Genomic DNA, 11,487 nt, shown 5'->3' on the forward strand with positions numbered 1-11,487 from the left:
ATCAATAGTTGTTTCACCATCTCTCTGAGACAGAGAGACACAGAAAGAATGTGAGGGGACCTTCATGGAACCTCAGTATATTGTTTCAACCGTTGTTAACGATAGAAATCAAGGATTATATTAGAGCAAAGGAAGAGGCAAATAACGTTAGCCCTTTTTTACCGTATTCTTTAATTTACTTTTTCTCTCCTCCTTCTTCCTATCTGTGGAGGTGGGAGATGTGTGCATGGTTCTTAATGAATACATTGTTTCGGTCTTCATAAAAGAGGGGTTCGATACAGACATTGTAGTTAAAGGGGAGGAGTGTGAAATACTGGATGGGCTAAACAGAGTAAGAGGGAAATATGAAGGTGTTTGGCTTCTTTGAAATTGGATAAATGGTCAGGCCTGGATGCATTGGAATCAGTTCAGAGAAGATTCACTGGGCTGACTCCTGGGATGAAGGGGTTATCTTCTGAGGGATGGTTGAACAGGTTGGGCCTGTACTCATTGGAATTTAGAAGAATGAGAGGTGATCTTATTGAAACATACAAGATTCTGAGGGGACTTTACAGGGCGAATGCTGGGAGGATGTTCCCCTTGTGGGGGTGTCTAGAACTAGGGGGCAGGTGCAGTGTGGGGTTAGGTACAGAGTAAATCTGCCTCTATATACTCCTCTCTTTCTCCTCCTCCATCCAGATGGAGGGAGTAACAGTGAGAAAGAACAGGGATAGATATAGAAAGAGAATAACAGAGAGAGGGAAGAATACAATGAGGAGAGAGTACCAGAGAGAAAGAGGAAGAGATTGGGATGGGGAATGTCGGTCAGCGTTCCTGCAAATCTGTGTGCAGCAGCCTCAAATGTCCCACGCAGATCCTGTTCCATGATAAATAACACATGTCTTCAAAGATTCTTAAAATTTTAAAGGGACTGTGCACGGGACAATAACACATGCCGATAACAACAACTAAATTTTCACGGGAACATTGGAGCCAGCTGAAGCTCAGTGGATAATAATCTTGCCTCTGAGTTATACGTTTGTGGGTTCAGGTCCAAACACAAAATCTAGGCTGATGCCACCCAACAGAAAATCAGAACAGACCAGTGAGACTCAGAAAAGGAAACTTGTATTAAATTTGCGAGCCTCGCTTTCTGGAATGTTTTAGTGTTTGGTCAGAATGTTGACCCAGTGAACCTCTACCCCTGTGGGATGAGAGTTATCTGAATAGAGATTATAACATCTTATTACAACGTGCATGCTGAGTATGACAACATTTGCAGCATCCATCATATAAAATACTTTGGAATCAGTGTTCGATATTTCCAAAACACTGAGGTAAACTCGAATTCTCAATCAGCCCTGGGAGGAAAGCAAACCTTGAGACTTTCAAACAGTAATCAATGTCAGATTTGATCAATTTTTTTTAGAGATACAGCACTGAAACAGGCACTTTGGCCCACCGAGTCTGTGCCGCCATCAACCACCCATTTATTCTAATCCTACACTAATCCCATATCCCAACTACATCCCCACCTGTCCCTATATTTCCCTACCACCTACCTATACTACGGGCAATTTATAATGGCCAATTAACTTATCAACCAGCAAGTCTTTGGCATGTGGGAGGAAACCGGAGCACCCGGAGAAAACCCATGCAGACACAGGGAGAACTTGCAAACTCCACACAGGCTGTACCCAGAATTGAACCCGGGTTGCTGGAGCTGTGAGGCTGCAGTGCTAACCACTGCGCCACTGTGCCGCCCATTTATTAGGGATTAATCAATTACGGTATACAAGTCATACAGAATATGCCGTTTTCTAGCAGGATACGAGTTTCTTACCAGCCTGAATAAGGAAGTGCAGCCCCTGCACTTGTGTTATCACCAAAAGAAGCAAACATGAAATGGCAAATTGATGTATGTGGAGTTTTCCTGAGGTTCTGAGAGAGGAGAGAGAAACAGACATATACACAGAAACACATACACACACAGAAACACATACACACACAGAAACACATACGCACACACAGAAACATACACAACAGAGAAACACACACAGTAACAAACATGCACTCAGACTCACAGAGAAACACACACGCACACAGAGAAACATTCACACACACACACACACACACACACACACACACACACACACACACACACACACACACACACACACACACACACACACACACACACACAGATTGCCCAAGGAACAGAGAGTAAGAGAAGAATGTGTCAATTTCCATAAGGCATTCGAGAAGGTCAATCTTAGATTTAAAAACAAACAATTGATTTAACATCAATGGTTATTTACAGAAGACAGTTCCAAACTAACACCTCCTTTAGTCCGTAGAGGTGTTTCCTAACTTCACTTCTGAAAGGTCTGCATCTAGATTTTAGACTATGCCCACTAGTCCCAGACTCCCCCAAACATAAAAACATAAAAATGGACTGTAAAAGTTTCAACAGGGACATAAAAAGGAATCGTTTGGCTGAGACAAATGTGGTTCCATTACATACAGAGTCAGGAGAATTTATAATGGGGAATAGAGAAATGGCAGTGAAGCTAAATGATGACTTTGTGTCTGTCTTCACTGAGGAAGATACAAGAAATCTCCCAGAATTAGACATTGAAGGGATTGGGGGAATGAGGAATTGAGCGCAATTAGTATTAGTAAGAAGGTTGTATTGGAGAAATTAATGGGGCTGAAGTTTGTTAAGTTCCCAGGACCTGATATTGTACATCCCAGAGTGTTGAAAGAGGTCGCTATGGAGATATTGGATGCATTGGTGATCATCTTCCAAAATGCTATAGTTTCTGGAACAGGTCCTGCAGATTGGAAGGTAGCAAATGTCAGCCCACTATTTAAGAAGGGAGGGAGAGAGAAAAGAGGGAATTACAGACCTGTTAATCTTACATCAGTCATTGGGAAAAGGCTAGAATCTCTTCTAAAAGATGTGATAAATGGAGAATTGGGTAATAATGATCTGATTGGGCATAGTCAACATGGATTTAGGAATGGTAAACCATGTTTGACCAACACATTGGAGTCTTCTGAGGATGTTACTAACAGAATTAATAAAGGTGGACGTGCTGTACTTGGACTTTCAGAAGGCTTTTTATCAAGTCTCCCACCGGAGATTGTTTAGCAATATTAAAGCACATGGGACAGGAGGGAATAGACTGGCATGGATTCAGGATTGGTTAACAGGGAGAAAACAGAGAGTAGGAATAAATGGGTCATGCTCGCATTGGCAGGCTATGACCACAAGGATCAGTACTTGGGCCCCAGCTCTTCACAATATACTTCAACGATTTGGATGTGGGGATCAAATGTAATTTTCCCAAGTTCCCAGATGACAAAACTTGAGAATGTGTTGTGAAGAAGATGCAAAGCGGCTTCAAGGGGATTTGGACAGACTTAGTGAGTGGGCAAGAACGTGGTGGATGGAATATAATGTGGAAAAATATGAGGTTATCCATTTTGGAAGGAAAAATAGATGTGCAAAGTATTTTTTTAAATGGCAAGAGATTAGAAAGTGTAGGTGTACAAAGTGACCTGGGTGGCCCCGTCAATAAGTCATTGAAAGCTAACATGCCGGTGCAGCAAGCAATTAAAAAGGTTAATGGTATGTTAGTCTTTATCACAAGAGGATTTGAGTACAGGAGTAGTGAAGCCTTGCTTGGATCATATAGAACCTTGGTTAGACCGCACCTGGAGTACTGTATGCAGTTTTGGTCCCCTTACCTGAGGAAGGATATTATTGCCATAGAGGCAGTGCAACGAAGGTTCACCAGACTTGTTTCCAGGATGACGGGACTGTCCTATGAAGAGAGATTGGGGAGACTAAGCTTGTATTCTCCAGAGTTTCGAAGAATGAGGTGTGTTCCCATTGAAACCAACACATACTGAAAGCGATAGACAGGGTAGATGCAGGTAAGATGTTTCTCCTGTTTGAGGATTCTAGAACCAGGGGTCACAATTTCAAAATAAGGGGGAAGCCACGTACTACAGATATGAGGAGAAATTTCTTTACACAGAAGGTTGTGAATCTTTGGAATTCTCTACTCCAGAAGGCTGTGGAAGCTCAGTCATTGAGTATGTATAAAGCAGAGATTGACAGATTACTAAATACCAATGACATAAAGGGATATGGGGATAGTGTGGGAAAAATACATTGAAGTGGATGATCAGCCATGATCTTATTGATGGTAAAGTAATCTGTTCCAGTCTTTTTTGCTGACATTGAAATCTATTGATCACAGTTTTGCCCATCCACTTCAGATATTAATATATCTTTGCAATGTGATGCGTCCAACTACACTGCTTACTATGCTGCCTATTTTTGTGTCATTGGCAACTTGGGTATGTTGCATTCTACTCCATCATCTTTAAATCATTAATAAATACAGCAAAACTGAGACACATACAAGCTTCGCACTAGTAGACAGGAGTGAATCATTCCATCCCGGAGGGTTTTTTAATTCCAGATTTATGTTTTTTTTGAAAAAACAGAATTCAAGTTCACAACATCCCAGTGTGGGATGTGAACTCCTGATTTTTCAATCATCAGATCTGGCCTGAGAATTAAAACACATAAAAACAGATTCACTTTCTTACTGCTGTTGTCTGACTGACTCAGGTTTTCGATATTGTTTCCTACTCGTCTTATTCCATGTGTCTGAAGTCTTTGAGGTTTGACAGACATTGGTAAACTACTTCATGTGGTGTTCTGTTCTGTGTATCTGCAAGGGACACACATCAAATTCTCAGCTTATTGCATCAATCAAAACCTGCAGGTCCACTCAAACGCTCGTATTTCCTATCTCTGCAAAGATAGCTCACACTTCCACAATGCAGGGATGTCTGAATGGAAACAGCTTTTGACACATTTCCCAACACGTTTGCTAACACTTTTCAGGTTGAAGCTAAATTCACCTTACAGACTGCAAGCCCCAAATTGACTCTTTAAGATATAAAAAGTAACACAAATGAAATACCAGATCTCTCTGTCCCTGCACCAATTGTAACATTGTACCAGTCAGTTTATATCGCTTCTCCTCAGCATTCCTTCCAAAATGCATCATTTTACATTTCGCAGCATTGAAGTTAACCTGCCATGTGTCTGACAATTTCACCACAGTGCCTCTATCCTCCTGAAGTCTACTACCATTCCCTTCCCTCTTTATTACATTGCAAATGGCACAATGTTGAAGTTATGCCCTGTAAACCCAAGGCCAAGTCATTAATATACATCAAAAAGATCAGAGGTCCTAATCCAAACCCCAGGGGAACACCACTGTACCACAAAGTACACTGTATACAGCGAGTACAAAAGCAGGGAAGCTGCACATTTATAAAGCTCTGGTTAGGTAACAGAGGGGGAGAGACTGTGATTCAGAGGGTAAAAGAGAGGGAGAGACTGGATTGTGACGGTACCAAAGAGGAAGGGACTGATATTCAGAGAGTAACAGAGAGGGAAAGACTGGGATTCAGAAGGGAAGAGAGAGGGAAAGACTGGGATTTAGAGGGTAACAGAGAGGGAGAGACTGGGATTCAGAGGGTAACAGAGAGGGATAGATTGGAATTCCGAGAGTAACAGAGAGGGAGAGACTGGGATTCAGCGGGTAACAGAGGGAGAAATATAGATGGAGAGAGAGTAACCAAGAATAGGAGTGATAGGGATGAAGAGAGTGCTGGAGATTTACTCTTGCTGATAATCTCTCCATCTCTATCTCTCCTTCCTCTGTCTTTTACTCTCTCAAGCCCTGTCTCACCTCTCTGTTCCTCTTTATCCATGTGTTACGAACACGGGACTTTGACTTTCTCCCGTCTTCTCTCTTCATCTCTATTTCTCCCTCATCCCGATGTTTCACAGGAAAGAGAGAGAGAGCAGGAGATAGAATGAGTGAGGGAGAGAGAGTGGGAGAGAGTGTGGAAGGAACTGTACTCTTCATAATACATGCTGAACCAGCTCTGGGAGTGTTTAATGGGACATGTTAATCTGTCATGCACAGTCCTGTACCAGGCTGTGAAGAGGATAACACAGCAGGTAAAACAGAACCATTCACTCTTGTCTGCTATTCTATGGCCCGTATGCATCTCATATGATGCAATAAATCAGAAAGTGAGGTGAGAGCCCTTAAGCTCATGGCAGCATTTGACTGATTGTGGCATCATAGAGCCTGAGTAGAGATGAAGTCAGTGGGAACCAGGGGGGAAAACTCACAACTGGTTGGAACCATACCGAGTACAAAGGAAGATGGTTCTGGTTGTTGGAGATCAATCATCTCAGTCCCAGGACATCACTGCACGAGTTCCTCAGGGTAATGTCCTCGGCCCAACCATCTTCAGCTGCTTCCAAAATGACCTGCCCTCCATCGTAAGGGCAGAAGTGGCGACGTTCACTGATGATTGCATAGTGTTCAGTTCCATTCACAGACCAGGCAGCATCTGTGGAGAGAGAAACAGAATCAGCCATTCGGCTCCATGGTTTCCAGATTTCCAGCATCTTGGCAAGACAAATAGTGAGGAATAGGCAGAGAGAGAGGGAGAGGGGCAGAGAGAGAGAGGGAGACAGAGAGGGAGAGAGATAGACAGCCAGTCAGAGGGAAATTGGGATGGGGAGTGTTAGTCAATGTTCCCACAAAGCTGTGTGCAGCATCATTGAATGTATGACATAGTGAGAGACTGGGATTGAGAGGGTACAGAGGGAGAGAGAGAGAGATAGAGAGTGAAGAGGAGAGAGATAAACATGAGGCGAGTAGCAGAGAGGGGAACAAGTGATTGAGTGAGTAAGAGAGAGGGGAAGACAGAGAGAGATTACGACTATGAGTAGCTGTCCACTTCTCTCTCCATGCCTATCTCTCCCTTTCTCACTGTTACCCTCTCTCCATCTATATTTCTGCCTCTCTCCTGATGTTTCACACTCTATGCCGATGTCTTGTACGTCTGTGTAGAGGATTACATCAAACTAAGATTATATTTGACATTTGCCCTTTCGATCTCACCTAACAACGTGACTGTCTCCAACATTGTCTCTGTGTCTGTGAACAGCGGGACATTGGAGTGAATGTTCACTGATTCCTGAGGCTGACAGGACAGGTGGATAAGCTGGTTAGGAAGGGATAAGGGGCACTTTCATTTCCCGACCAGCGGAAATAATCTCTCAGTGCCGTTTTTATCCAGTCCCTTTAGAATCTGATATGTTTCAATGCGACCGCCACTCATTCTTCTAAACTCCAGAGAATACATGTCCAATTTACTCAACCTCTCATCATAGGACAATGGCAGAGAAACGAAACAAATACTTTGTGTCTGTCTATATGTTCTCTGTCATGCTTTGTAATCTTCCTCAAATCATTGAACACTGCAGTTTATGGATCATTTCACTCTTTGCTGTTGAGCTGATGAAATTGTTTGATTGACAGTGATAATATTTTAGGACCATTGTATTGAGTCCAATGGGTTGCAACTAGGATTACTGGGCGATTTCTCTCTGCAACTTTGAATCTTTAATAAAGCTAATCTGGGCATTAACCTGCAGTCTCTTTCTATATGTCTGACTCCACTCATTCTCCTGAGGATAAAGTTACTTTTATCTGGTTGTATCCCCAATTAAATGACTGTTTGACACCGCAAGACTTTCTTTACTGTTAACCCCTCCCCCACCCAGGGGGGTCACATGTTGCCCAATCTGCGGCTGCGCTGAGGCTGGAGGAAGCTTTTGACCCCTCTGACCTCCAAGCACGTGGGGCGATCCAGCCAATCAGAGTTCAGTGACGAAAGGATGGGATTTGGCGTCATCAGCCACCATCATTGCGTGACGTCTCATGCCGGTCGCTTATTTCCGTAAAAACGAAGATAAAAGTAAAAGGAAAGCGGCTTCAGTTGTCGATCTCAATGGAGGAAACTTGAATGTCTGAGCCGCGGGAGTATGAAAAAAGCGGTGGTTAACGCGCTTGTGGAGATGCGCATGTGCGGAGCTTCCTCCCAGAGTGGGCGGCAGAGTGGCGTCACAGCTCCAGCGACCCAGGTTCAATTCTGGGTACTGCCTGTGTGGAGTTTGCAAGTTCTCCCTGTGTCTGCGTGGGTTTCCTCCGGGTGCTCCGGTTTCCTCCCACATGCCAAAAGACTTGCAGGTTGAAAGGTAAATTGGCCATTATAAATTGCCCTTAGTATAGGTAGGTGGCAGGGAAATATAGGGACTGGTGGGGATGTGGTAGGGATATGGAATTAGTGTCGGATTAGTATAAATGGGTGGTTGATGGTCGGCACAGACTCGGTGGGCCGAAGGGCCTGTTTCAGTGCTGTAGCTCTAAAACTAAAAAAGTGCTGCGCGGCCTGTACCACAGATTGGAGCCTTTCCCAGTCGCGCGGCATTATGGGAGCCGCAGGACGCCAGTGCCCCCTTATTAACTCAGTCAAAATTAAATCATTCCCTCTCAGCTCTCTGTCTCCTTTTCATATTGCAGGCTGAAATTGTCTTTGTTGGCAACAATTACACCATCCCGAGTGCAATCAGATACTCTGGCCCTTGAACGCTTTCCCATCCCTCCAACAGCTTGTGCCTTTGCCCTATTAATCGGTGTTTTTTCCCACTTCTGATGCTGTTGAATTTGTTAGTGGCTTTTCTCCGACTGAAATGATTGCTGAATTTGTTGGTCTTTTTCTCCAAGCTTCATAGCTAACCCTCTCTCCCTCTGTCTCTCTCCTCGCGCCAGAGATAGCTGGAGGGAGAGATAGAGAGAGGAAGACAGAGAGAGACAAAAGGATTCTCTGGGAAGCAAGGCAGGAGATTGCAGAGCCTTTGTCCTTACCCTTACCCTTCTAAATTCCAGGATACAGAGTAAAGCTCTGTCTACAATGTCCCATCAAATTCTGGCATGCCAAGTTATCTACAGAACAAATCTCTGTCTTCTCTGTTCTATCAGACACATCCAGGACAGGTACATTTTAGGATTAGATACAGAGTAAAGCTGCCGCTATAGATACCTCTCTTTCTCCTCCTCCTTCCAGATGGGGAGAGTGACAGTGAACAAGACAGGGATAGATATAGAGAGAGAATAGCAGAGAGAGGGAAGGATAGCAATGGGGAGAGAGTACCAGAGAGAAAGAGGAAGAGATTGGGATGTAGAGTGTCGGTGAATGTTTCTGCAAAGCTTTGTGCAGCAGCCTGGAAGGTACCACGCAGGTCCTGTTCCATGATAAATAACACATGCCTGCAAAGATTCTTCAAATTATATAATGGCAGTGGACAAAAAAATAATTGGCCCTGCACAGCAACTGAAATTTCTGGGAACATTGGAGCCAGCTGTGGCTCCATGGGTAATAATCCTACCTCTGAGTTATATGTTTGTGGGTTTAGGTCAGAACACAAAATCTAGGCAGATGCCACCCAACAGAAAATCAGAACAGACCAGCGAGACTCAGAAAAGGAAACTGTGTTAAATTTGTGAGCCTCGCGTTTTGGATTGTTTTAGTGTTTGAGTAAATTTTCAATATTTGCCGAAGATCCCAAACCTAGAGGAGATACAAACAGCGAGGATGATAGCAATCGACTGCAACAGGACATAGATAGGCGAGCAGAATGGGCAGTCAAGTGGCAGATGGAATTTAATGCTGGCAAATGTGAGGTGATGTATTTTGGCAGAAGGATAGGGAGAGGCGATATAGACTGAATGGTACTGTTCTAGAGCGTGTGGAGGGACATAGGGACATGGGGGTACATGTACATACATCGTTGAAGGTGGCAGGACATATTGAGAGAGCAGTCAGCAATGCATGTGGAATCTTAGGCTTCATAAATAGTTGTGAGTACAAATGCATGAAAGCTATGCTGAACCTTGACAAAGCTCTGGTTAGGCCACAACTAGAACATTGAATCCAGTTCTGGTCACCACACATTAGGAAGGATGTGAGTTTCCATCGGGGCATCAGAGGAGATGGTAGTCCCTGGGAGGGCAGAGTTTAGCAAAGTGGATTGGAACCAGCTACCTGAAGGTAAATGCGTGTCAGAGCAGTCAGAGTTAGTGAGGGTTGAGAACAAATATTTTCCCACAAAGAGAAACAGGATGAGACTCCCAAATCGAGAGCCCCTTAGATAACAAGGATCAAACCGGGTAGGATAAGGGACAAGAGGGAAGCTTATGTCATATACCAAGAGCTCAATAAGCCCAGAGGCGTGAAGAAAATGCAGGGGTGAAATTAAAAGCAAATTAGGAAAGCAAAGAGAGGGCCGGAAAATAATGTTACCAAGTAAAATCAAGGAATATACAAAGATGTTTATTGATACATGAAGAGCAAGAGGAAAACTAAGGATCGAGTATTAGGGACCAAAAAGGGAATGTGTGTGTACGGAGGTGGGAGATGTGGGCATGGTTCTTAATGAACACCTTGCGTCTGTCTTCATAAAAGAGGGGGAACGATGCAGACATTGTCGTTAAAGAGGAGGAGTCTGAAATACTGGATGGTCTAAACAGAGTGAGAGGGAAATATTAAGGTGTTTGGCATCTTTGAAAGTGGATAAATGGTCATGTCTGGATGCATTGGAATCAGTTCAGAGAATGTTCATTGGGCTGATTCCTGGGATGAAGGGGTTGTCTTATGAGGAATGGCTGAACAGGTTGGGCCTGTACTCATTGGAGTTTAGAAGACTGAGAGGTGATCTTATTAAAACATACAAGATTCTGAGGGTACTTTACAGGGCAGAAGCTGGGAAGATGTTCCCCTTGTGGGTGAGTCTAGAACTAGGGCGCACTGTTTAAAAATAAAGAGCCTGTCATTTAAGACTGAGCTAAGAAAGATCACTATCAGATCAGTTAAGGTCACTTTCAGATCAATTATGAGCGTATTGAACGGCAGAACATGCTCGAGGGGCTGGATGGCCTACTCCTGCTCAGATTTCTTTGAATCTTGTGCATAAATTGGAGGGTTTTCTCACCACTTTTTAATCTATTTTTTATCGCAGAGATAGGGCCATGTGTAATATAAACAGAGACGGGGTCCAGTATAGTCCTAACTAGTGCATTGATAACTGACAGTAGTGTAAAAGGTATGAAGGATACAGAATTCTAAACATGCATTCAGGGGAATATTTTAGGCCAGCACGGAGCAAGGCCAACAAGAGATGGGTCAGTCTGACACTTAGTTTTAGGGAATGAAGCTGGGCCGATGGAAGGCGATTTAGAAAACGTGGAGTGGAAAAAGCTACTTGAAGGTAAATCAGTGTCAGAGCAGTGAGAGTGAATAATTTCATCTTGGAGGATTTATTATTCCAGAGTTATTTTTTATTTTCAGAGAAACTCAAATTCACAAGAGCCCAATGTGGGATTTGAACTCCTGCTTTTTCAGTCATTAGCTCAGGCTTTTATTTTACAAACTGGAAAAGACATTCACCTTCCGACTGCTGTTGTCTGACTGTCTCAGCTTTTGTATATTCTCCCCAATCTTGTTCTTTCATGTGTCTAAAGACTTTGATGTTATTCACACATTGGTAAACAA

This window comes from Heterodontus francisci, unplaced genomic scaffold, assembly GCF_036365525.1.
Source record: "Heterodontus francisci isolate sHetFra1 unplaced genomic scaffold, sHetFra1.hap1 HAP1_SCAFFOLD_49_2, whole genome shotgun sequence".
NCBI classification, from domain to species: domain Eukaryota; kingdom Metazoa; phylum Chordata; class Chondrichthyes; order Heterodontiformes; family Heterodontidae; genus Heterodontus; species Heterodontus francisci.